We start from the raw sequence: 27,080 nt of genomic DNA on the forward strand, positions 1-27,080 counted from the left end.
AAATAAAATGAATTTAATAGTGAAATTCATTAGAATTATAGTAAAATAGCTGTATATAAGCTGTTTTTATATAATTTGTAAGACTGTCTTGAGAGGAGAAATTTCACGTTAATGTTTGCAGAATGTAAAATTCCGGATGCATTTGTTGAGCAGCCCACTGTATGAACTCCTCCTGCATACAGCTGCTGGGTTTCAATGATAGAAGTGTGAACTGTTTTAGCTTGTTGTACTTTTTTGTGTCTGCAGGAGCGACAGTAAGCACGATAGCAGGAAGGAGAAGCCAGTTCATGCTTGGATGATAAAAGGGTCATAGCTCCCTGCTCCTTTAGCTCGGCTGCACTTCTACTACACTTAACGCCTCATTTGTGGGCTCTGTGGCCATCGGCCTGAGTCTGGGATCTGTTGCCATAAAAGGCAGCTTTACCCTCTCTGCTGATGGGGCACTTGCTGGTGGTTTAATACCAAACTTCTTCTAGCAGCAGACTCATACCTAATGGATATGCATATCCCCATCAGGGCTGCTCATAATCATAAAAACCCTCTTGTGCTGTTGTGTTTGTTGACCCTGGCTGACAGAGGCAGACATGCAATGCAAGCATTTCCCTTGAACTTGTGTGGGAGTGGTTCCAATCTTTGTTCCTTGTCCACGCAGGGTGGACGGAGGTGCAGGATATCCAGGTCAAGGTTTGTTTAAATCCTCCCTTTTTCCTCACACCCTGTGTTTGTTTGTCTAAAAAAACACAGTTCAGGTTCTTTTGTCTGATCAGCAACAGGACAGAATATTTCATTTTAATATGAACTAATATTGGAACTTAGTTCAATTGGCTCATGATTTTTTGCTGAAATGTGACTGTAAGCATTACTTTTAGCTTCCTTTGTGTTGCATTTTGTCATGATGAATTAATAATGTCAGAACTGGGTGAAGAGATTGTTGTCTCAGAAAATAAGAGGATCGCAGCTTCTTTTTTTCTGCAGCCAAGGGTTAGTTTGAACCAACAATCAAATAAACCTCCCTGTTTCCTACTGCGGTGTGCCTTTTAATGAAAAACCGCTCCTAACGAGATTTCCCAACATCCCGATGAACAAATTTGGTGCTTTGGTGCATTTTGTGAACAAAAGTGTGGAAAAAAAAAGCTCTGGTTGAGGAAGAAGAGAGAAAGGCTTACTCCATTAGAGTCTTTCGAATGGGGAATTAAATCAAACTGACAGATAGATGTGGAAAATTGTTTTAATTGTATAATTATCTTTGGTTAGCCACTTGTGCAGAAAACTGCTGTGATGTGGGTGGAAGAGGCCAGGGAAGAGTGCATTCTGGCCTTTATGTGCTTATTTTGACTTTGTGCAGGAAATGAACAACAATTGGGGGTCCTGAGGATAAAACATAAACACACCCAAACGCGCAGACACTTGCTCTCCCCCCGGGCAGGCTGAAACATGCTCAGTAAGCGGCGTACAAAGCAACACGTCTGGCCAGTGAATCTTCTCAGGCAGTAAGTAGAATGCCTTAAAAACCGTCTGACGAAGCCTGATTTGTTCAGCCTGAAAACATCTCCCCAGTCACTGCTGATGTTCTGCAGACGTATTGCTTAATCTACCAATCTGACTTCGGATGCGAAGCAAACATAGATGCTGAGTTTTCCAATTTCCAACGAACAATACGGACATAGAGAATATTGGAATTTCATTTAGTGTGTTAGCTGCATGAACAGAGATAAAATCAATGAGCATTTAAAATGTTCGTTGATGAGAGATGAATCCTGAACGTTGTCAGGGCTTCTGGAGAAGAAACGGGTCCCCTAGCATCACACATCTTCCATCATGCCTAACAGTTAGCACAAGGAGTGTTTTTTTTCACATGCACATGTTCTGCTTCTAACCAAATCCACCTGCTGTGTTTTGGTGAACAAATAAATAAATACTATTCTAATATAATGAGGGATCAGATCCATTTAAACTCCAAAGGAGTTTGAAGATAACTCCACACTTATTTTTGCGTTGGTAGGAAATAATTGACTTTTCTTATAGTATCTTTTTGAAAACAGGGGGATAGCCTTTACTATATGTCTCCATGGAAACCTGTTAAGGATCTACTCAACAGCTTTCTACTTTTATTTCAAGATATTGGTGCTATAGAGTAAGATTCTAGTGTAAAGATCACTTTCCTTATGCATCTGCATCATGGAATCCTCCGAAGGATGATTGGGCACATCAGTGGCAAAAACGAGCAGACCGAAGACACAGGAATAAACAGTACAAAAAGAATTTTAAAGTAAAACTGTACAGCATCAAGGGAAAGCTGAATCAGAAAGGCAGAATAAATCTGTTATATTAAGTAGAAGGCAGTTAAGTAGTGTTGCGCCGATGCCATTTTTTGGCCACAATACCGACACCCGATACCTGGCTGTGCAGTATTGGCCGATACCATCTGTTTGAAATTGATGTTTGTGTGTATATATGAAGAACTGCATGCTACTTGGATTTAAAAAAATTGCCATTTGGCTTTTTCAAGCTGCTGCCTACCTTTGTGAAGCAGAAAAAAAGACTTATTCAAAGTGAATCCAGTAGAGCTTTTTATTGCCTACCTGGAATGGGTGACAATAGTTGAAGAAACTTATGGCTCTCAAAATGGTATCTGTGCCCTATTTGTTGATACTCGCCGATAACGATGCCAGCATTTTAGTGAAGTGTCGGGGCCCTTTGCTATACTGGTATCAGTATTGGTGCAACACTAGTTTTAAGTCAGCTGGTTAAGTTCAAATCATCTTATCAGCAAAGCCATTTTAGTCTGTTAATCAGGCATAAATGTAGCTCGATTAAAGAATGACACTTATTCAGTATGTAGTTTAGGTGTCATAGGTCCAATTTGCTTCAGGATCAACCAAGAATACCAAGAAGCCATGACACCTCTGCCATATAAATATCTTGAGTCCCTTTTTCAGGTTAGATTTTAGACAATGACACAAAAATTGTAAAGATGCTCTCAAAAAAGACCAAAAAGCCAAACCTTTTCCAAAATATTCAGGATAATACACACACCTGAGAAGACCCTGGACCTACTGTGCTGTAACTCCCACAGAAAACAGGTGGGCTGGCAAGTAAAACATATTATTAAATTGGTTGATATGATTTTTGTGTTTGTTTTTCTTTTTTGTTATAAAGAAATCAAGATTTGCTTTACAAAAAATATTTGCATTCAAACAGCTTTTGTTTGTAAAATGTTAAACTTCAGACAAACGGACCAGTTTGTTTAAGTCCATTCAGACGCAGTGTTCAGATTTTACTTATTATCAAAGGTGAACACCTGTGTGTAGCTACAGGGTTTAAAGATTTCAGTATTTATAGAATCGATTGGTATGCTGCTGTAAAAATTTTGAACAAACACAGACTTTGTCGGTACATGTCAGCTTTTTAATTTCAGTATCATTTAGAGTTTGCAGTTTGCTAAATGGCCTTAAAGGAAGCCTGGATGCTTCCTGCAGTCTTCTCCTGACAGAGTGGTTACTCTGAGATATTTCAGGTCAAACGCTGATGTGCTGCAGTCAGCAGCTGCATGCAATTTTCATTTCAACTCATTCAAGTGTAATAAAACAATGCAGACGTGCTGGAGGACAGTGGGCCCTCCTCCAGCAAATCTTCTGTAAACTCTGCTGTGGGACCTAATCTAACTGTATGGTGTGTTATTTATTTATTTTGGATTCTCTCTGTTTTTTATAATAATTCAATTGGGTTATTATAATACCAAACAGTCTGTTTGTACCTAATATAATAACAGAAAATCTCACACCAATCTACTGAGAGTGTTACAATACGAAGCCTTTTACGGACCAAGAGCTTGTCGTGTCTTGGTTGTTACCTTCGTCATGCTCTGTTGTTCACTTGCATCTCCTGTTATAATGCTCAGGGGATTAGCAGGTAACAAGGCAGCAGTTCTCCTTTGAGGATGTCGCGCGTGGCTTTTAATGTCTCACACAATACAACATAAATGAAGGGGGGGGACAGGCTGCCGCCAAACGGTGATTTCCCGACTACACAGGGAGCCTCCTTCAGGATAATGTGGTAATGAAAGGTGACAGGAAGGACTCAGGGTCTGGAACGAAGCCGGGGCAGCTGGTCAGAGCGGGAGAATAGGAAGTAGTGTGCAACCGGGCTAAAGTGCAGTGAGAAGCAAATTAAAGCTCATATCTGCCATCTCCCTTGCCTCCCTGCACCTTCCTGTTTGGACTTGAAGGTGATTGGGAGCCAAGGCGGTGACAGTTGACGGAAGCTACATGGAGGAGAGAGTATTTATTTACAGTGAGATGCAGCGATGCTTGTTCAGGATGCGGTTTCACGCAGGATGTGCCTCCCCCCGCTACCACTCTCTTACGCACACACACACACACACCTCCTCCCATCTTTCTCATCTCCGCCCTCACGCCACAATCCCCAGGTTTGATAGAGAATTGGAAGTAAGTTATTTGAGAGAAAGGCTCCGCCTGCTGCTGGGCCAGCCTGCCAGCATTGTGTAAGAGGCTGGCTCTGAATACAGCCAGTAGAGACCTCACTCAGCAGGCCTTCCTGCCTGGCCCAGGAGGTGGTACCAAAGTCACAACAGGTCACTGAGAAAATGAAGTGGGAAGCCCTCAGATTGTCCTTTGCTGTTACACTCTTCAATTAAATAGGAATAAAAATATAATAATTGGGATTAAAAGTGAAGAATTTCAATCAAAAATTGTGTTTACTACTGAACAGATTAGTGGAGAAGTTCCCACCTCTGGGTTTGGCTTTACTCTGCCAATACCTGTCATAGAGGTTATTTATCTGGAAAGCAGGGGCTTTGTTACTGTGCTTAAAACACAGCAATCACATTAAGACAGGATCTCTACAAATTTAGAAATAAGACAAGGTTTTTTTTCGTAACAGGAGAGAAAGTTCTCCTTCTTAAAACCAGGATTAACTCTTAATAACCCTAAACTCTCCTGGGTGATGCTCGAAAATGAATAAATCTTTAAAAACTGTTTCCACTGTTAGTTCAATAAATAGACTAGCTAATTTAAAAACAGATTAATTTTTTTAGGAGCTCTGACTTGGTACGGTTACATATAGTTATAGAGCTACAACTTTTCCTTAACTTTTCTGTTATTTCAGTCTCAATTGCAGCAAATTAAAAAAAAAGTAGAGTTATGGATACTTCCATAAGTAATTTAAATTCATATTCTAAACTATCTTTAGCTTTCTATTATAGCTATGAACTAAACTAGCATGGTTAACATTTCTAAGGCCTAAAAAAGATGATAAAGAGGAGCTTACTTCGATTAGCCCTCCTGGTACCTTCTGTAGTGGGATCTGAGTAACTTTTCCTCTTTGTTAACTCAGCACTATATCCAAAATAGGAAAAAAAAATGCTTTATAGATGTTTTTTTTTTTTTTACCTAAAAATGAACAGTTGTAAATCGTCGCCCACAAGCTCTGAGCTTCCAAAGAGTGATGGTATTTACCTAACATGAAAAGATAACATTTTGAGATTTGGACTGACATCAGCTTCATAAATGGATCATTTCGTTGTCTAACTAGTTAAGGATATATTACATAATACTTGTGACGAGATACACCAAGGAAGGCAGAGCCTTGTTAAAAGTAAAGTATTAATTAGTTCAAACAGCCAGACCAAATTCAACATCAGAGACAGTTTTTACGCGTCCATGTCATGCGTTTCCTGACTCTTATCTGTTTGGATATCAACCGCTATGGTAAGCACGCCATAATGCAGAAAAGGTGAGCTGTTTTGATCTCTGCTCACTCAGTGTCATGTCTGCATTGTTCTGCCCAAAGTCACAAAGGCATCACAGAGTTGAGTTTTTCTTTTTGAAGCTTATTTGTTTACAGAGTCACACTTTGAAAATAAACTAGTATTAACAAATTATTAGTGATATATTTTGGGCGAACCGTTGAAAGTTAAGACAATTAAAGAAGAGGTTTGATCGTTCCCTCTTGCATTTCAATCATTGCTCCAATCGGTAAAAATGACGTACTACTCGGTCAGATCTGTAACCACTTTGCTGCGGAAGGGGGAATAATGTAACGGCCCAGGCAAACATGGCAAAACAAGAGGGATGGGGACCAAAACTCACAGCAGAGTAACTTTAAGGGCCCATTAAAGGTTTCGTTTAAAGACATCTGACAAGTAAACCTGAGGGGGCCCACTGTGCAGCAGGAAGGGAGCTTATATCAGTGTTCCAGCCATTAATGGCAACCATTGTAAAGATGAGAGCCTGAGCATTATTATTTTTTTAAACAATAGATTTCCACCTTTAAGTAACTTTAATAGGCCCACCTGTTTAAACCAAACAGAAAATCAGCCAATCACCTTGCAGCAAATGAATGGCATCTAGACTCTTCAAAGACAGCTTACATTAGTTCAAACGGAGCATCACAAAGGAGTTGAAAAGGCATTGGATTGACTTGGGACTTGATGCCAGTGGGGCTGGTTTGAACACTCTAGAATTGATGCTGTAGTTTGGTTTATACTTAAAATCATCTCCCGGGTTTAGAGGGAATGCCTTTAATCCTAGTTGAGGAGTCTTGGTGACTTGTTCAAGATTAAAGATAGACATCAGTCGCTGGAACATCCAATTTTCCACACTTAAGCATTTGCAGAATACTTGTTCTAAACAGACAGCATACTTAGCATCCTCTCATTTAATTACAGCAAACTAGCACCATTATTTGGTTCACTGAAATATGACAACAGCTCAGCGATCAAATGGGACATTTAGAAGCCAGGATTAGCATTGGGTGTGACAGCATCAATCCAACACAGCGTCCAAGGTAGAGACCACTGGTGGTGTTTTGAATTATCCACTTGAGAGTATTACTGTTGCCACCATCTGTAATAGGGGGAAATAAAATTTTAGGGGTGGCCAATGATTGGCCATAGCCACCCCTGGCCCCCCATCTAGCTCCGCCCCTCAATAAGAGTATATCTATCCATCCATCTTCTCCCCCGTAATCCGTCATGGTCGTGGCAGGGCTGGTCCCTATCAATGAGAGTATATCTGCTTAAAAAAATGAATGGGATTTGCTTTTAGAGATTTGATCTTTGTAAGTCAGCTGATAAACCAGTTTTAGGCGTATCCTTTTGTTTTGCTTATTATTCTCTCGTACCTTTCATTTTGACAGAGAAATATCAGCAAAGAAAACCTGCATTCTGCCAAGTAATTAAACAAAAAATATCCTTTTCCTGTGCTGAGTTGAGACAAACTAAAACACCACAAGTTCTTTTTAATCTGTGAAACACGTTTAAATTCCAAAATAAAAAATAAGCGGGATGTGTTGAAATGCTGAATATATTCAGAGACCTGAAGCACAGCTCTCATAGTTTTTAAAACATAGAAATATTCACACCTATGTCACACTTCAGTGCTTTGACCTAAACAGTATCCCTGGCACTATTTGCCTTTGGATTCAGCTGATTTCTTTCTAACCCACCAAAAACCCATTTGAAGACCTATTCTACATAGGCTGAGATAGATTCTGTCAAATATTGCCTACGGCCAACATATCGGCTTCTTGACTCGGGTTAGTTTGACTCCCTATTGTCACGGGGATTGCTCCTTGGGCGTTGGGTCTAGGCCCAGCCAAGGTTTTGGAAGATCAGCTTAAATGGATGAGTTATTAGGCCTATTACTAGGCTTTTATTAGCCCTCCCCCACTCCCAAAATCCCCCAAAAAGAGACAAAAAATAATGATAAAAAAGATTGGAATATTTCTCTAGCAGAATAGCAGGCGGCTGGCTGGGTAAAAGGCAGGTAATATATGTGTGAGATTGATCAGTGAGTGGCGACCCCATTATCTCCTGAGATGTTAATTACACTCTGCTCAGCTTGCATGTCAAAAGGCAGATAATTGAAGAAGGTAAAAGATGTGACACACTTTATTTATGTTCACACTTTGCTGCTTGAAGATCCCCTCTTTCTGCTTTGTCCCAGTTCCTCCACGCCGCTCTCCTCCCGCTCTCTTTGTCGACGGCGTATTTATTGTTGGGTAATATCATATTATCATGGTTGATCATTTTTCTGAGTTATTATTCTTGGTCATCAAAGTGATGAATGTTCTGTGCTCTGTGTAGGGCCACATTTCTGTACTGGGGGCTTCAGAATATGGAAATGATTAAATGAAAGTAAACGTATGACTGCAGTTACCTATATTTAAGTGATGTGTACTTCCTGTCTATAAGAAGGCTTCTATTGTGGGAGCAGGTTCAGTGTATTACAGAAGCATTCATGATTTTTGAACTGATACTGCATTATAGAACAACCAAAACACTTTCATTGGATTGTATGTAAATGTTTTTTAATGCATCAGGTGAAAAATCTAAAAAGATAGGTGTGCCTTTTTTACTGCCTCTCCTTTACTCTTCGTAAAATAAAGTAACTTCAGAAGAGTCGATTCATTTATGCAAACGGCCCCTTGGAATTTATCCCTATTATCTATAAAATGATCCTCTTTGAACACAGCAGTGGTTGTATCATGCTGTGGGAGATGGGTTTTTCCTCAACAGGAAAGCAGAGAAAAGGATGAAGTTGAATAGAGGGTAAAGCAGGAAGATACCCTGTTTAAAAAAACAACAAACTTGAGTCTGCAGTAGAAGTTCAGCTTCCAGTGGGGCAATGGCTTGAACCGCATCCAGACCCAACGTCCAACGTCCAACTTAATACAGAATTCAGAAATTACGTTCACTAAAGAAATTCTTTCCAAGGTGACTGAGCTATTTGAGGGAAAATTGGGGGAGAAAAACAAAATCAGTCTATAAATGTGAAAAGCTGTTAGATACACACCGTCATGATCCTGGGGGCTAAATGGAAATGCACACCACATTTTTCAGATTATTGATAAAAATCTTGAAAGTGATGTGTCTTCTTCCTTCCTGTTCACCATTACACACCTCCTTGTATTGGTTTGACACCCATGAAGGCTAATAAACTACATCAGTGCTGTAATGCTTTGAATTCGGAAAACCCTGTATTTATGTAAGCTGCTGCACTACTTTGATTTAATTTAGAAATGAACTGATGTTTTCAAAGCCTCCTATAATTAACAAATACAAGAACTTCTACAATCACAGGAAGAGAATTACTAGTTGATCCCAACAACAAAAAAAAAAAATGGAGAAAGAAAACCATCTGGTTGTTTGTAAAAGGAACCTTTTCATACATGAACCTTCATTTTTCATGGCTCATATGCTGCAGTGGCGACAGCAGCCTGAGATGAGACTGAAAAAGGATGAGAGGACGTTCTCTACAACCAGGGTTAGAGTCCACCGTGGTCTCCTTAGAAGCAAAGCGAGGCGAAAGGGTGCAAAAGGCACCACAGGCACCTCTTCCTTTCCTTTCTGAATGCTGTTTATGTGTCAAGCACTGTTCTCCCCCCTCCGCCACCTGACAGGCGCCTCGTCTGTAAACTTCCTATTGACAAAGTTTATGCCTGAGGGGACATTTTGTTCTTTAAAAAGGAACAGAAAAAAGTCTTGTTTGTCATTTCGTATATAGAGATAGCGTCATAACTTGTTTCCTGTGGTTTCTTCTGATGTCTCGGTGTGCTGCAATTTATGAGGCCCGTCTGCGCTCTACTAAGTCATGTGCACGTAAACACACACACACACACCAGAATGCTCTTCTGGTCTCCACCCCGGCTGGTAAGCACGCTGCGGTCATCAGTCCTAAAGGACAGATGGACAGCAGCATCCTGGATGATTTAGTGCATCACCTGGTGGACAATGTTAAGAAGAGCACAGCATGATGGGAAACTACATTCAGAACCTTAGCTTTGTTCAGTCTGATGAAATTATTCGAACACCACCTCACACTGATGGATATTTCTTTGTGGTTTATTGATAAAGGGGTTGAGATTGAAAATGAATGGAATACTTAAAGTCTTTTGAAACTTTTGAGCAAGTGTAGACATCCTAGTGTTTAAGCAGAGCTCTTGCTAACAGATCTACTGCTTCGAAGGTTGCAGTGCTTCAAACTTTTAGCTGGTTGTCTTTGTTTCGTCTGACCCGTAGCTCAGATCAACAGTCGCCTTTTCATTGGTTTAGGTTTTCATGCTGTTTGGAGCCTTCCGCTTCTTTTCTTTAAATGCTTATAAAGCAATATTCTTTCTCTCTGCGCAGCCTTATCTGTGCTTGAGGTCTGTGCTTTAATGGGCCTTATTGATCTAAACAACATCAGGGGTTGCGGTGATGTTATTAAGGCAGAGATAACTTCTTTGTAATTCCACTCCAACAATATATTAGCCTTTTATTGGTCTAAATAACTTTGGCTTTTAGACAGTAATGCACCAGTAAGTCAAAGCTGCTCTTCATGTTGGCAGGATCTTAATAAAGCATTTCCTCTGGACGTCCTGCTGTGGTGGGGGGGTTGGGGGCGAAAAATGGTGAGTTAAAAGGCATGCTGGGAAGTTTCTGTGTCGTCGCAGTATATTATCTCTCCCTTTTTTTGATGCATACATAAAGGTAGGAGAGGTTTGTAGACAGGAAGGGGTGGAGGTGGGAGGGATTGGTTTCTGCTCGCATGTTTCAGCTATATTTTATTTGTGCGGACACTTGAAGGCAGCATTGTCTCCTTGAAACATCCCTGTAGCTGCTTATTTAGAGTAGTATTGTTTTAAAGTGAGGCAAAATAAGAAAAGCAATTTAGTTAAATGAATTAATAAATGTGCAAAGTACCTAGATATACTCCACTAAGTTCTGGGCTCCAACACCAACTAGTTATTGTTCTTCTGAAAAAAAATTAGTCTGAAATAAAGTATGAAAAAGAGATACCATGTTACTTCATGTTATGAAAAAAAGTATTTATTTTTTTTCAAACAAAGGAATAAAATGTTTTGTTTTCTTGTTTTATTTTTTTGATGGATTTCTATTGGTCATAGTATGAGCTTGAGTAATTGAATTAATATTTCCAGAATGTTATCAATCTGATTGGTCAAACATCGAATCTTTGATAGAATGTATAATTTCTGAATTAATCCTTAGCTGAAGCCCTAATATATAGACCAGATGTAACCCTGCCTTTACCGGCGTTTCTACATTTGTTTCTTCTTTCTCACATAAAATATATTTTAATATGGCTGAATTCCAGAAGCAGCTGCTTTTTTCAAATATATTTGGATACAATCACTATTGGAAAGTAAAGTGCCTCTAAAATCCGGACTGAACTGGTACATCATTCAAAAAAAACAAATAGTGTATACATTAACCTACATAAAAAATCTCTGACTCTGATCGAAACACTCTGCTTATATCGGCTTTTGTTTAAAGTTTGTTACCCATTGGTTAATAATAAATGGGTTCTTGGAATAGAATTCAACTTTGTTATTATATTATCACAAGTAAAAAGCAACAAAATACACTCCCTGCATTTAACCCATCCCCTTGGGGAGCAGTGGGCTGCCATTGTGCGGTGCCCTGGGAGCAGTGTGGGGTTAAGGGTCTTGCTCAGTGACCCAGAGTGTCAGTCTGTGGGAGTGAGGCATTAACTCAGAAACTCTGGATCCAAGCACAATGCCCTACCTACTAGGCCACCACTCCCTGGGTATAATGGGTTCTTATACCCATTTTTGTTGACTATTACTCACTGTTTAATAGAAATAACTTAATTAACATTTTTCTTACATGCTGTACGACAAAGTAAGGGATACAATATTTATAGTTCCTGTTGTTATCATATTGGGTCATTATTAGTATTGGTCAATACTCAAAGCTGGAACATCGGGATTTTGCTCATTATATTTCACTTTATATGAAAGATGGTCAGGCTGCCGCTTTAACTCTGGACCTAATAGAAGTGTCTCTGAAATGTTGAAGTGAAGTTAGCAAGTTTATTTTAACTCATATTAAGCTATGCAGTTGCTCTGTCTGCACTGCTGAAGATGAATTCACCTCAGCATTCTGAAAGCTTGAACCAGATCCAGGTGATGAAAGCCTAACCTCTAGCCTCATGATTTGGGCTAATAATTACTATGAAGGTTCTCACAGACTATAACTATCTTCTCAAGATGGGATAAAAAAAAAAAATTAAATTAAATCTTAAGACCCTGTTCCCTGGGGTGGTAGCACTATACATTTAAGAGCTAACACACATTGTTCCAATATGTTTGCACTCCACTGGAGTGTAGGATTCCCATTTCTTCACATTTAGCTCCACCTTAAATGTGTTTTTGCCAGCAGCGTACGTCACGTTACAGGAAACGGAATGAAACCAACTGGAAAAAAAGGGTCTCTAAATGTTGTTAACTAGCTGCGCATAAGCAAAACAAAATCCATCCAATTAAGAATGTTAATATTTAGTTCTTTCATCTAGCTAATTGTATTCTCCAAAAGAAAAAAAATAGAAAAGCTTTTCTATGAAGATTAAGTATATATAGCAACATTAGCTTTAATTAAATTATTAACAATCAATCTCTGGGTCGTGTATTTTTATCTAAAATACAAAATATCCAAACTTTGAATGTAGGGTTCTTTAAAATAGCAAATAAAGCTCAATAACTCTGATATGTAGGGGTAATGTATATGTTTCTGTGAGAGATAATCACTTTTACCCACCTAACCAGGATCAGTGTTTGACCAAATGAAATGAGGTGCTTCTGCATATCGTATTTCTCTAATTGTTGGAAGTTTTTACAGAGTAAGGGATAGAAATACACCTGTTGGCTTTACCTTTGTTGGATTTTTTGCCTATGTTTGTCTTTTCCCAGTTTTTATCTTGACCTTTGTTGTAACCGAAATTTTTGGTCAATTTATTCCATGGTATTTAAATCATATATTGTATAAAGATGTAAAAAAAATTAGACTTTAATTATTGGAATTTTAGTTTTTTGTAAATTATGTTAATTACAGTTGCAATATTTCTGCCCTTTCAGGGACGGCAAATATCCAATATTTGTGTGAAAAACAAACCCATTCATCTAGCAGCGTGTTTTCTAGGGGTAGGGGGCTTCATAATTTGCAGCTATTTAAAGCTTTGGTTTTGGTAATGAATTATTTTGTCACCTCCTCTGTGATGAGATTCATCTTTAATAACTGCAACAATTATTTGATTAAAAAGAGAAGCCAACACGTTATGGCTATCTCGGCAAGGTCTCAAGCTGGAAGGAATTCTCATTAAGAGCATTATATTACCCTGGTGCGCTTTCAGCTGGATGTCCCGCTGAAATTACATTAGGTGTCAACAATTTTTGCGTTAGAAGTAAGCAGCCGTATTTACAGAGGCCTGCTTTTTCATTTGCAGCCTGCCACTGGGAGATGTATTAAAATAGATACTAATGCTCCATCTGATTAAGTCACGTACGGAAAAAAACTCTTTAAAGTGTTGACTTTTAATATAAGGCGAGCGTAAGGCTGTCATCAACAAAGACGTAATCTTTCATCAGAACTTTTGATAGTTGGAGATTATTTGGGTGATTTATTTAGCCGGCACACACGCCATTCCAAGAAGTGAAATCTCCTCTAATATGAGGATCAGCTTGTTTGTGTCATGATTGATTTATCAGCATATTTCCATCTACATCCTGCGTTTCTTCTGATGGTTAGCGTGGTGTGCAACATTGTGTTTTGTTAATGGTTCCAGGCCCAGGGTTGCTGCTAATGACATGGTTGTAATTGTTTGTCAGTGTGATAATGTGTGATTTCCTATTTCCATGTGAAGTTGGACATTTGATGAAGGAGGGTTCTTGTCAGGAAGACAAAGTGCTGTCATTTGTCAGCAGCTAAATGAGCTTCTCAGCAGACATCCTCTTGGTTTTTGTTGCCACTATCACACTCCTAGATCCTTTTTTTTTTTTTTTTTTTTGGGCTACTGCCATGATTTCCACAATATTCTTGGCCTAAAGTTGAGGGGTGGGAACATTAATCCTCCTCTTTCGTCAATATGACCAGACTTGGCTACACACTGGGATTTAGATTATGCAAAAGTATTCCTACCCTCTGACCTTGTCTGCATTTCATTTTTTAACCAGTCTTCAGTGTCTTTTAGTGACATTTTTATGAAAGACTAACGTAAAAATAATGCATGAATGACAAAGAAAGCATTTGTATCTCCCTCCCTAAAGTCTGATATCTTAAATGAAATTTACTTCATTCAAGAGCTCAATAGGATTTATTACAGGACTTTATTACTATACTGTAAAATAACATGACAGAGAACTAGAAGATCATTGACAATGTGGATGTAATGTCTTACCAGGTGCTAATATCCTGCTGAAGCTCTGGTCTGGGTGTTACTTGTTTGGGTTCTTGTCCTGCTTTAAGGTGAATGAGCTGCCCCGGTTAAGGATTTTCCAACATTTAACTCCAGCCATGTTCCCATCAACCAGCTTTCATCTAAATCCTGAAGTAAAGTATCCCCACGGCATGATGCTGACACCAAGCTTCTCACTATACATGGCATTTTAGAGATAAGAGATAGACTTTATTGATCTCACAGTGGAGAAATTCACTTGTCACATCGGCTCAACAGAAGGTGCCAAGAAGAGGAAAAGCTTCATGGTGGTATATACAGTGCCTCCAGTTATATACAGTGGATCATGGAAAAAGAAATAGGGCAGAGATTTAAGGTGACTTATATACATTTAAGGTGACTTCTACACACATGGAATTGGCGTTATATATTAAAGTGGTACCAGGTAAGGAACAGCAGTAAGGTATTGAGATGACTATAACAGCTGATGTCTCTTATTTAAAAGGATTATGGCACAGGTTATTGCACAGAGTATTTAATAGTAATTGCACATTAGTTATTGAACAAGTTATTTCAGTTATAGTGCCGCATTGTAAAGTCTGATGGCAGCAGGGATGAATGACCTGCTCATAGGCCACAAAGTTTAGCGTTGGCAATGTGTGTGTCTCCTATTAGGGATGTCCCAATCAGATATCAATATAGGATATCGGCCTAATATTTGCCAACAAGTTAATATCTGATTTTATTGGCCGACATTTAAAATCTGATATTTTCTTGTTGATAGAACCTCAGTTTCTGTTCAAAGTTTCTGCATCTCATTGGTTAATTTTAAATTGGTGAGTTGTTTTCATTTTCATGTTTTTATGGGAAATTAGAAAGTTTTATTGGAACACCCCCCATCCTCTGTGTGGATTATGGTAAAAATCAAAGGGGGACTTCTGGTAGGTTTACTATGATTATGACTTTCTAATGGCCTCTAATGGCCAGATGATTGCTCTGGATTGTATTTAGGGGTGTCAGAGTTGAAAATCAGGAAGCATTAAACTCCCATAATTCAATCCTCTGAGGTTTATCATTATTGACTAGTTTTCTGAAAAGGTGGAACTGGGAGTAGGTTTTAGTAAACAGGAAGATAAACATGTATGTCACTTAGTTTTGCTCTGTGCTGACATCTAGAAATGTTCTAACTGTATTTCCAGAAAGAAAGAAGTGAAATTACTGAGTTTGGTAATATTTTATTATTAGTGTTTGTTGGGAGGCCTCACTTCCTTAAACTAGACTTTCTTAAATAGAGAAACGGTTTCATCATCTTTGACAGGAACATCTCGTTGGCTCGTGTCACTGTTTTCATTAAGGAGTGTGTGGATGATCAGGTCACACGTGGGCGACTCAGTGGGTGACAGAATATGTCACAACACCCTGGAGCTTGCTCCTCCCTTGTGTGTACACTGTCAACATTGACACCTGTTATTTGCAAAAACAAAATCTAAAATTGTTTCAGGTTAATTTTCTGCAAACATTCGTTTGCACCTTCAGAGCTCTGTGCATTATTATTTCTCTCTCAAAGACCATTACCAACCACCGATGCAGGCCCCGCAGCAAGACCTGCTCTCAAACACAATGGCTTTGCCATCACTTACCTTAAAGTGCCAATCATTTTTACATGCACAGTTGGGTAAAGGGGGATTCTGCAGGTAGCTGGGTGGCTATAAGTGTCATTTCATCACATGCTGTGTGGGTGGCTGGGCATAATTGTGTCTGTGGTGCATTCAGACCCCCTGTGAACAGAACTGTCTTTCCTGCTCAGGGCTGAATACTTTGATTTAATCCCCAGATCTGGAACCTGTAGCTCTTCATTACTTTTTCCAAAAAATATTTAAAAGTTAGAGGAAATATTTTAAATCTAAAATGTAAAGAGTTTTGTTCTAGCTTTTTTCCTTTGTTTTTTAAGATATATTTGCAAAATTTTTCACCAGTGACACGGATCCAGAAACCCTCCTATTTAATTCATTCTTTAATTTTTTTTTTCATCAGGTTGTAAATTACATGTTCTTCTTTGTTTTTCCCAAACAAAGTTCCAAATATTTAACTGTTATTTTTAAATTCTCAATTGTTACAATTAATTGACTTTTTTGCAAAAGCAACACATTTGGAAATCTTTAACTATAAATAAATTGTAGAGTAGATGTTCATAAACTGGATTCATACTGCAGTATGTAGCTCTGCTGCTTTGCAGCAATATGGTCCCGGGTTCAAACACCATGCATGGGGTTTGCACACTCTCCCCATCCATGTTTTCAGGTTTCTCTACATATTCCAGCTTCCTCCTAAACATTTCCAAACCTTTAGGTTGATCAGTGACTCTGAAATACCCATATGTGTGTTTCTATGACCAGTCCAGTGTGGAAAGGAGCTCATAACACTAAAAAGAAGCTTTACACTATTCTTTGTCTTCTTGAAATTAAAGCTATATATTGGTTTCAACATCTGAATAACGTGGTGTCCGCTCAATACATTGTAAAACCACCTTCCATTTACAACTACAGCTGTTTTGGACTATGTCTCTACCAGCTTTTAACGTCCAGTCGGGGAGCCTCCTCCCATATTTTTAGCAAATCAACTTGATCAGATTCAATAAACAGTGTCTGTAAGCATCATCTTTTAAATCTAACCATAGATCCTCGGTTGAACTTGACTAGATCTTTGTAAAAAGGTTAGATTTTTTTTTTTTCTTAAGTCATATAAAATTGTGTGTCACTACTGCTTGAAATCTAAAAGAAACATGTGGCTGTAAGGAAGAAAAAGGCTGGGAACATTAAAGGTTTGTGACCGACTGCATCAATGATGTTCTTTGTCAATCAGTGTTAACACACTGTTAAATCGTATACATTCATGTCTATTGGACTCCTGTCTTATGTGTAATCTGAGGAGCTTTTCTGATTAGTTTGATTTGGAGCTGTGGGCTGGGGTCAGAATCCTGGTCAGTATCTAATGGTCCCTCTCAAAGAAGACCAGGCCTCCTGGGGGAATAACTGAGTGTCACAATTGGCTGTATATAGTTCCATTCATTCTGTGCTGTGATCAGGTCAATGCATCCTTTGCTTTCTTAGTATTACCTTGGCCGTTAAGTCTGATGTTTCTTTTTCCTTCAAGGACAAATGTGGTGTAGGAGAAGGCAGATCCCATGTGCCCTCCCTGAGCCCTCGCTAAGCAGCAGATCCCTTTTCAGCGCCAGCTGTTCTCTCAGATACACCAGGCTGTGCTGAAATTCTCTTAATATAATTCTCGGGGCTCAGGAGAATAGTGCAAAACAAGCGTGCCAACGAGGAGAGCGTTGAATTTTTCATAAGTGGGCTTCAGGCTCGCTGAGTTAGTGGGCAGCGCTCTCATTCATGAGCAGATGTTCAGCGCAGTTACACTCTGCAGTTAATGTGAACTTACTGGCCTCTCCGCCATTGGCTGCAAGGACGTTGGCAGCGATCTGACATCTGAGAATTACTCCCAGTAAAAAGACGCAGGCCTGGAAAGCATTGCTCCGGCCTTTTGTAGCCACTTCCCAGCCCAGGAGCTGGATCCTGGATGGAGGGGGGGAAACCACTGACAGCCCATCCGTCTTCAGGTCGACAGTGATGAAACACTTGCTACTGTTTGCTGTGGGAATAGGGATGAAATTCCTGCAAAATAAGATACTTTACATGAGTTTAACATTCACTGCTAATAACTGGTCAGAGCAGCACCACTCAGCAGGTGAAATATGGAGGCTCACGCATCCCTTTCTAGAACCAAGCAAACCCTATGCTGAGGAATTATTGCATTACCCTTGAAAGAGGAAATTCATAGAAGCAAAGCACCTGTGAGGGGGTAACGGTTTGGCCCTGAGCTGAAGCCAGCTGGTACTGTGGTCAGCCTCCCCAGCCTGGTGCTTCAGACATCTGCATGGCCAGACTGCCCAGCCGCAGTTTGATGTGGCCATGCAGATCTTTAATAGTTTCCTCCTAACTAGGTACAAGGCCGTTTGATTTCAGAGCGTACGTGACATCAGGATTAGCAGGCGACATGCCAATCATCCTGAGTTTGTGTGAAAGTCATCACAGCGAAGTTGTACATGTGGGACTTAAAGTGAGCAAATGACAAGCTCTTGTTTCCTCTGCACATCTCATTTTCACTTTCTAATTGGTCGTTTTCAGGTTGGCTTTACGAGAGCAAAACTAATTAGTGTTTCTATATTCAGCAGAAAAAAAAAAAAGAAGCCGGCTAGCGTGATTGTTCTGGTTTCCTCTGCGGTGTCAGGCACTCAACAAGAAAATAAGACTAATCATTTTCAAAATTGCTCATATATTTAAAGCTGGGAGCTGAGTGGAGCTCCTGTTCTCCTGACATTTAGTTTGGCAGGATCAGGGAGCAGCGGCTGCCCTCTCGCCTGTGTACTCTCTTTGTAATTTCATGGGAAGTTTAGACTCGGGTGCTGGTGGAAAAAAAAACAACAATGCGTTATGTTTTAGGTGGGGTTATTTCTGCTTTGATTAGGGAGGTCCTGCTGACAGGACTAGCCCGGCAAGTTTACAGTAGCTGTGACATTGCTGTTACCTTTATTCAAAGCGCTCCAGCTGCAGCGAGCCCTCAGGAAGCCAAGCGCAGGCCCACATGGGCGGCCGGCGGCCCACGGAGAGGGGAGCAGGCCCTGTTTGGGTTGGCAGACGCTCCCCTCTCGGGGAACTTTTGCTGCCTCTGCAGAAAGGCCAGTGGCGTCGGCTGTGGTGGGGCGGCGGTGATTCAGGGGGCAGGATGGGCCTTTTCCACCTCTCCTCCCTTTCAGGAAACACATTTTGCTGTATATTCCCTGTGTGTTTTCAACCGGAGGGAAGGAGTTAAGTTGAAGGGGCGCGGGGCGCTGAATGACAAAGCTCAGCTGGGACAGGCTAACATTTGATAAATGTCATAAGGCAGCTACCAGTTTGTTTTACAAAGTCTTTGCTTTAAGCATAGAGCGGACCTGGGTGAGAGTAAAAATATGGCGTATTTAAAAAACACATGCAAGTGTCTAACAGGATGGACTCTCTTATATAAATCAGATCAGAGTTATTCTAACTGCAGATGGAGACGCTCTGACCTGCAGATTCCTGCTTTTCTTTAAGAACTATAAATAACACTTTTTTATTTTTTTACTTTATGGATGAACAGAAACTTTTTCTGACTTTTTCGGGGGTTTTTTATGTTGAATTTATAATTTACTGAGGATCAGACCATTCGATAAATCATTAGGGTCTGCCAAAGGGGAAATGGACTGATATTTATCACTAGCTGATGTTTTTGGTGCATTTTTTTAAATTCTATTTAAAATAATGTTACATTTAAATGTCATTTATTGCTATTCTGAAAATGAAAATATAAAATGTGTTTATTGGAGCCAAAATAAAAATATTTGTGCTTTTTATGGTGTAAAGCTGGGAGCTGATAATGTTATTATCTGCCTGGAGGGGTTGATGCTTTAGTTTCTATTTCTCTCCTTTTCTTTTTTTAGAAACTTGAATTTTGTGCACTTGTTAGAAATAATGTTAAACCAGCTGGCTAGCAGTGTGTGTGTGGCGGTGGGGGGTGCTGCTGCTTCCCTTTGCTTCATACAACCAGAGGAACACAATGATACATTTTTTAAAGTTTGATTTTTAACACCCTTCGTTCTGTACCTTGATGCCGATGGAAACATAGGAAGTTTTATTTTCCCATCGGTGCTGTGGGATTTAATGTTGGTAATTAAGACCTACTTGATCTAATGTTAGGGAGGAGCTGGGTTTAAAATCAATTAGAGCAATTATCTAATGAAACGGGACCGGGCTCCAGTTGTTGGACTGTGTCATTATTTTTCTCATCTGGGGAATTCTTGTTTGAGATGCTAAATCTGTACCTCCAGATATTCAACGGCGAGCCGAGGGAGTGAATGTTAATTTGAAAGTGACCTGTTTAGTTTCCCTTTTCTTTTTCCCTCGTACTTAACTCAGACATCAGGGGTGATATGGTGGGTATTACTTAGTGAGCCAATTGTGGAAAAAAGTATGTGTTTGTTTTCTTTTTTCCCTTCTGTGGTTTCAACTAATTTCCACTGTTTTTTTTTTCTCTTTTTCTGTTCCCCCACCCCTACCCCATATCCTGCTCTGGGCTCGCTTTCTTCCCTCCACTTCTCCATCTGCTGTCTCTGCTGATTGCCCCGACCAGCGAGGAGACTCCAGTGGTGACGTCCTGTGGAGCCTCAGATCAGAGTAAGTACCCAACACCTGAACACCAGCGCAGGAGCAGCTCCTGACATTCCTCCCCCTTCATCTTTTCAAAAAGTCGACATTACATGAAAATGTTTGTGGTTTTAATGCAGCAAGATGATAGGAAAGGTTTTGCATAGTAACCGACTGCTGGTTTCCTGATGCAGCTGTTGTCTGACATCAGGTCTGAATGCTGGATTTCTGCTGACAGTGACAGGGGGCGGTCGCTGGGAGCTGACGGTTAAAGGTTAACCATGAACCTGACGGGTACAGGAAAACTGCAGCTAGTGTGCCCGCTCATGTCTGCATCCCCGGACTATCCTAGAAGTCATTACTCCTTGTGTGGTGTATAAACACGTCAAAAACAAGCAATGACCCCGGGCAGTCTCCACACAGCAAAACAATTTCAAAGCCGGCGGTGTAGTGTAAACACAAAACATGGCTAACCTTCACGCAGGGAAGACTTCACCTTAAACCTGCTGTTTGTTTTATTGTCCCGGCCGACCTTGCTCAGGTTTGGTTTCCATCTCTCCGGTTCTCTTCAGGTCGATGCAGCGCAGGTTCTGTGTTGACATTTAGGTTCTGTGCCGGCTTGTTTTGATTCAGGTTATTCTTTGCATGTACTTTAAATACAGCGCCATGCTGAAGTACTCATAGCACTTCAACTCTTTCACATCTTATCTCTGTTTACAGCCTCTCTGAAAGAAACTAGCTTTAGTTGATTAGCTAGGTATTGATGAAAACGGAAAGGTTTCAATTTCCTGATTTAATTCCTCTAATTAAAAAAAAAGGATTGTTTTATTTTTGACTTTGAAATGTATTTATTTTTTTAGATTTACTGAGATCTCAATGGTTGCAATCTATTTTTACATTAAGAAAGCTTTCTTTAACAGCATTTTAGGCCGCACACTGCAAAAAAATAAAGTCTAAATAAGTAATTTCTTATTGTAATAATTGCATTTTTTTTTATTGAGAAGGTAAGTGAGACACTTTGCCAATGGAATAAGAAAATTTATACTAAAATAAGAAGAACCATTGCATTGTCTTATTTCAAGCACATATTATCTGATTACCTTATTTTAAGGGTAAAAATACTCATTCCATTGCCAAATCATCTTATTTACCTACTCAGATTAAGGGTAAATACACTTAATTTCAGATCTTTTTTACTTTTTCTAGATTGTTTTTGCAGTAGAGATTACCTTAGATCATGGAACCAGTGGCTGTTGACTGAATCTCAGCTGTGAAAATATGAAACTTAGAAAATAAAATTTTTCAGNTCTCTGTTTACAGCCTCTCTGAAAGAAACTAGCTTTAGTTGATTAGCTAGGTATTGATGAAAACGGAAAGGTTTCAATTTCCTGATTTAATTCCTCTAATTAAAAAAAAAGGATTGTTTTATTTTTGACTTTGAAATGTATTTATTTTTTTAGATTTACTGAGATCTCAATGGTTGCAATCTATTTTTACATTAAGAAAGCTTTCTTTAACAGCATTTTAGGCCGCACACTGCAAAAAAATAAAGTCTAAATAAGTAATTTCTTATTGTAATAATTGCATTTTTTTTTATTGAGAAGGTAAGTGAGACACTTTGCCAATGGAATAAGAAAATTTATACTAAAATAAGAAGAACCATTGCATTGTCTTATTTCAAGCACATATTATCTGATTACCTTATTTTAAGGGTAAAAATACTCATTCCATTGCCAAATCATCTTATTTACCTACTCAGATTAAGGGTAAATACACTTAATTTCAGATCTTTTTTACTTTTTCTAGATTGTTTTTGCAGTAGAGATTACCTTAGATCATGGAACCAGTGGCTGTTGACTGAATCTCAGCTGTGAAAATATGAAACTTAGAAAATAAAATTTTTCAGGAAAGATGAAAATGGAGTTCTTTACCTCTCTGATCAATATGTTTTATCCTCATCATTGTTTTTTCTGCCTGACCTGATAAAAGATAATAATGAAATGCTACAAGGTAAATGTTTTTATTCCTCAGTTTAAAGTTATAAAGTCATTAGGCTGACATAAGGCTGAGGTTTTAGGTGTATAACCTATTTCTTACTAATTATTTAAATGGATATAGATATGGATAAATTGTTTTATTTGGGGTTTCAAATTAAAAGGGTTGAACATATCATCCCGAACTTTAGATTGTTTTTAATTTTAAAGAAATCTCAGATTAACGGCTCCTCTCCTCTTCTTGGAGACAATATTATCACCTCTGTTACACATGGTAGTGGCAGTATTATGGTGCTTTTCCTCAGCAGGGGTAAAAGATAAAAAGAATCTGATGAGATTGGAAAATAAGACTGATTGAGATTATTAAACACTTGGTATTTAATTTACAGTAGGATCAGGCATATATTTCAGACTGTATTGCTAATAACTTCAGACAATGTTAGTTTTTACTTCAGCTGTAAGCGACATTTCAGGTTTCTATTTCTAAGGACTCCTTCCACTTCACAATACGTCGTGTTGGTCTGTCCCCCTAAATCTCAGTCAAATATATTCAAGTTTGTGGTTGTGGCATTAAAATAAGCTCAGGCTGTGAAACTCTTTTTTCAGGGCAAATTCTGACTGTTTGTAGCAAAGAGCTTTTCATCGGCATATTGCTGAATGCCATGCATGATGGATGCCTTCTCATGTGTTCCTTTCACGTGTAGTAATGAACAGCCAGTCATATTTCTGTGCTAGCTCCTTCACACTGAGGCCAGGGTCACCCTACACCAATGTGAACCTGTAGTTTTTAATAAAGCGCAGCTGCTGAATGATCAAATAGAGGATCTAATTAAGGCCCGAGTGTACACCCATGTAAAATTCTCTCCGGAATGCTAACAACCTGTGATATTTCCACAGGAATTTGCAGCACAGGTTTCCGAGAAGGGAGGGAGAAGCGTGTGTTTGGGGTTCAGAGAAAAAAAAAAGAGAGAGATAAAGGAGAGGCAGCGTTCATGTGGCAAGCTAACATGTTGTTCACATCCATGTCAGATTGAGGCTAATGAAGGACAGACTTATCCCTGGATGCAAGCCCTAAGCAAATGATCCCTCTTTGAATAAATTAGAGTGTTGAGGCTCCCCGCCGCGGCTGTACCTCGCTGCGTTGTCTTGTGGTCGGATGAGCCCGGTCGTAACGGCATTCACGCTGTTCGATCATGCCCTAAACCGTTTAGACAGGACTCCATTCGGTCCAACGTCACATGTTTGTGAGCAGCTGCACGCCGTGATCATTTCCAGGTCGATAAGGCTTCACCAGCAGTTTGATAGTAAACGGAAAATATGAGTGTCGTGTCATTTGACGATGTAAATGAGCGCTCTGAAGTTTTTCCCCACCCTCTGAAGAGGGATGGCATTTACATAACAGGCCGGGGTTTGATACTGATGCAGATGCTTCATGCAAACAAACATAAGTGTTTCCTCATATTGGAGGGTTTTTTTCTTTTGTATTTTTTTGTTTTTTATCAGAACGTTATGGTAATAAAAAAATATTTTAATATCATTTGTGTATTCTTGTTAGAAATAAGGCACAAAAAAAAAATCCTGCTCAACTTTTTACAAGTAATTTAAAGCTAGAGCAGCTCTTTGCATAGAAATGAATCCTAAACTTATAATTACATGGCACTCTGGAATATTTATTGCACGGACAAGGACACAGAGATGTAACCTCCTAACTTAGTGCACCATTCAGCTAATAAATACCTCTCTCCTTCTGTAGTGGCGGGCTTCTTCCTCTGACTGAATCAGTGTCGTTTTATTTTTGCTGATAAAGCATGTGTACTTCATAGATGGATGGATTGGATGTATCCAATTAGCCATGGTCATTGCTCGGGTTTTTAAGCTGACTGAGGAAATCTTGCTTAGATTATTACCTTAATTTTTGTAGGTTTTTTTAATGCTTTGAAAGCCCATAAAGCGCACACTGTGAAGAATGTACACTCGATACAGATTTGATTTACAACTGTAGCAAATCAGACAAAAGAGAGAAGTAATTGATTTTCAGCAGCAGGTAATGTAAAGGAACAGAGAAACCCTTATGGAGTGGTCATGTGACAAAGCCTTTTTTTCCCCCTTTTATTCCTTTCATGCTTTCCTTGTTCGACTTTTTATAAGAGTTTCAATGTATCTTAGCTGGAGATGCACTGATCCATCAGGCCGGTTCTGAAATTGGTGGATTTTACCTTGAATGATTCTGATCGGGATCTGTGGGTAAGATCCTTAAAATGGGTTTTAAGTCATAAAGGCTTAATTCATTCCTCTCCGTCTGCTGGACCACAAAGTCTGCATCAGAACCTTGCTGGTAGCATAAGCCCCAATGTGGCACTACGCACTTATAGGGATAATTAAGCAACAAGGCAGAGGGTGGCGCCAAACACAGCAGATGAGAAGGAAGAAGAAAAACGAGCGATTCCTTTTTTTCTTTCCAGAAATATGTAGGTATATCTGCCCCTTCTCAATTTGTATATTTTGTCTAATTGGGTCTAAATGGCTATAAAAACCCACATCTTCCAAACTTTTTTTCTTTCACCTCAAGAGAGGATGTTCTGTGGAACGCCATGATCAGCTGAGCTAAAATAGCAGGGATAGGAGCAGATTCTCTAGTATGTTCAGGCATTATGGGGATAAAGTTGTAATTCCTTTAATATAGGTTGAAATCATGATTAATATTTCTTTCAAAGAACCCGTTGCAGATCTTTGAAATCTCTGACATATTATTGGTCCAAAAAAGAAATCTGGCTAATCAGACCAGGCCTCACAGGAAAAAACAGAAACTGGTTTTGCCATAAAAACCTGATCGGTTCATCTCCACTCACAGCAGATGATGCATTTTTAATACAGAGCTCCGACGCAGTGTAGCCTTGATTCAGAGGAGCGATGGCTCGAGGCATTAACTGCACAGATGCGCATCGTGCCCACCCCACCTCCCCCTAGGCCCCTTGACCTTCCTACCATGCCGGCCAGTTTGTAAGCTGGAGCCCTGTTTGTAAACATGAAAGCAGGAATTGAGAGGCCCGCTTGCCCCGGTCTCGCTCGCCTCGCAGACAGGCACAACGCAACATGACAAGCAACAGATGTGTCACACACTCTGAAATCAAATCAGCCGTCCGGCATGGACTCATGCACACCATCGCACATGTTTTTGTGACGACGGGCAAGGGGGAGGCGGCGAGCGCGGCTGGCAGATGAGACAAGGCAGCAGCTCCACTGCTCCCAGCTTCCTGTCTGGAAAAGGACAGGCCTGTTTGTGGGCCGCTTTGACACTCCAGTCACTTTGTCATGTGGGTCTCTCGCTGCAGCTCTGATCATATGTACATATCGTATTCAAAGAGCGTCACATCAGCAGCGTGACAGGTAGGCTCCCAATGAGACAACAGCCAGAGGGGATGTCCTTTTCAATACGTATGCGAGTACAAATGCAACGAACGCTGAGACAAAATAACATCATTTGACATCACTCTGAACTGCTCTCTCCTTGTCTTTTTTTTTCTCAGCATGGAAAGAATTTTGTCACATAGTGTTGCTCTGTTTGGAAAGGAAGACGCTAAACTCCTGACCGCTCCCTTCCTCCATCCATTCCTTAGTATACAGTAACTAACTGTTTGCATGAAAAGAGTAGCTTTACCACATTAATGCTTTTTGCCACGGCCCCATAAATAAATAGTGAGGCCTCAGACTGAAGTGGGAATCCATCATCGGGACGATAAAGGTGCAGCAACAGCTGCTGGACTACTACAGGCTGTCACCTCACATCTGTTTACCTCTCTGACAGCAACATGAGTGTTTATGCCCACAGGTAGAATTGAGCGATTTTCCCGAGGGCAGCTGTAATCCTCAGCAAGTTATGTTCCAACTTTCCATTAAAGCGTGGGGGGGGGGGATGTTTGACTGATAGTAATCACGCCCAGCAACACTGCTATGTAAATATAGCTTATCAGCTTTACCAATTTGGTTAAGTGACACAAACGTGGGTGATTCACACATCCAGCTCTGACACCAGGCCACACACTGCCATCATTTATCAAGCATGGCCACCTTAGATTCTTAACGTACGTATGCAGGAAGAACATAATCGGCGAACTGACGCCTCGTCGAAGTAAAATTGAGCAGGGAAAAAAAAAAAAAATTCAAATATAAAGTTTTCAGTCTGCCAGGAGGGTAAACTTAACTGTCTGCATTCAGCATGCATACTGTATGGAAATTGAAATGAGAATATCTGGATCTAAAACGCACCATTTAAATATTCAAATGTTCACACTAAACAATATAGTGCATTATGGCTTTTAGTATTTGCATACAACTCTGTTTGCTGCTGTGAGCTGGAGATGATACAGCGCTGGGGTGGGGGGGGTGCTCTGTGGAGGACGTGGAGCACACAAACAAAGCCTTTGTCTTCTGGTCATAGGGAAATTGCACATGATAACTGTACAGTTCAGCTTAAACACTTATGGATAATAGAATGCAATAAAAAAAAAAAGAAAAGAAAAGCATCCTTAGCCTGCCGCACATCTGATTCTGGACTTCAGCCTTTAGTTCTTGAACTGACTGTTTAAGAGCTTGACTCTTTACGTTGTTTTTTTCTTTTTACATGTATTTTCAAAAGCCAGTAGCTGTTA

The 27,080-nt window shown here is 39.7% G+C and overlaps 1 protein-coding gene across 9 annotated transcripts in view; it reads left to right on the forward strand.

Moving 5' to 3' along the window:
• The window catches only part of foxp1 (forkhead box P1), a 220,000-nt gene that overhangs the window by 26,154 nt on the left and 166,766 nt on the right, over positions 1-27,080 (forward strand). For 8 of the 9 annotated variants that reach the window (XM_015370976.1, XM_015370972.1, XM_015370968.1 and 5 more), the window contains one exon: positions 20,424-20,467. The gene's annotated coding sequence lies outside the window, so the exon portion shown is untranslated. Of the gene's footprint in view, positions 1-1,471; positions 1,491-20,423; positions 20,468-27,080 lie in introns of those variants that run through there. The other variant, XM_015370970.1, reaches the window with a different exon arrangement.

The sequence above is a fragment of the Cyprinodon variegatus genome, unplaced genomic scaffold, assembly GCF_000732505.1.
Source record: "Cyprinodon variegatus isolate N-32 unplaced genomic scaffold, C_variegatus-1.0 Scaffold51, whole genome shotgun sequence".
NCBI classification, from domain to species: domain Eukaryota; kingdom Metazoa; phylum Chordata; class Actinopteri; order Cyprinodontiformes; family Cyprinodontidae; genus Cyprinodon; species Cyprinodon variegatus.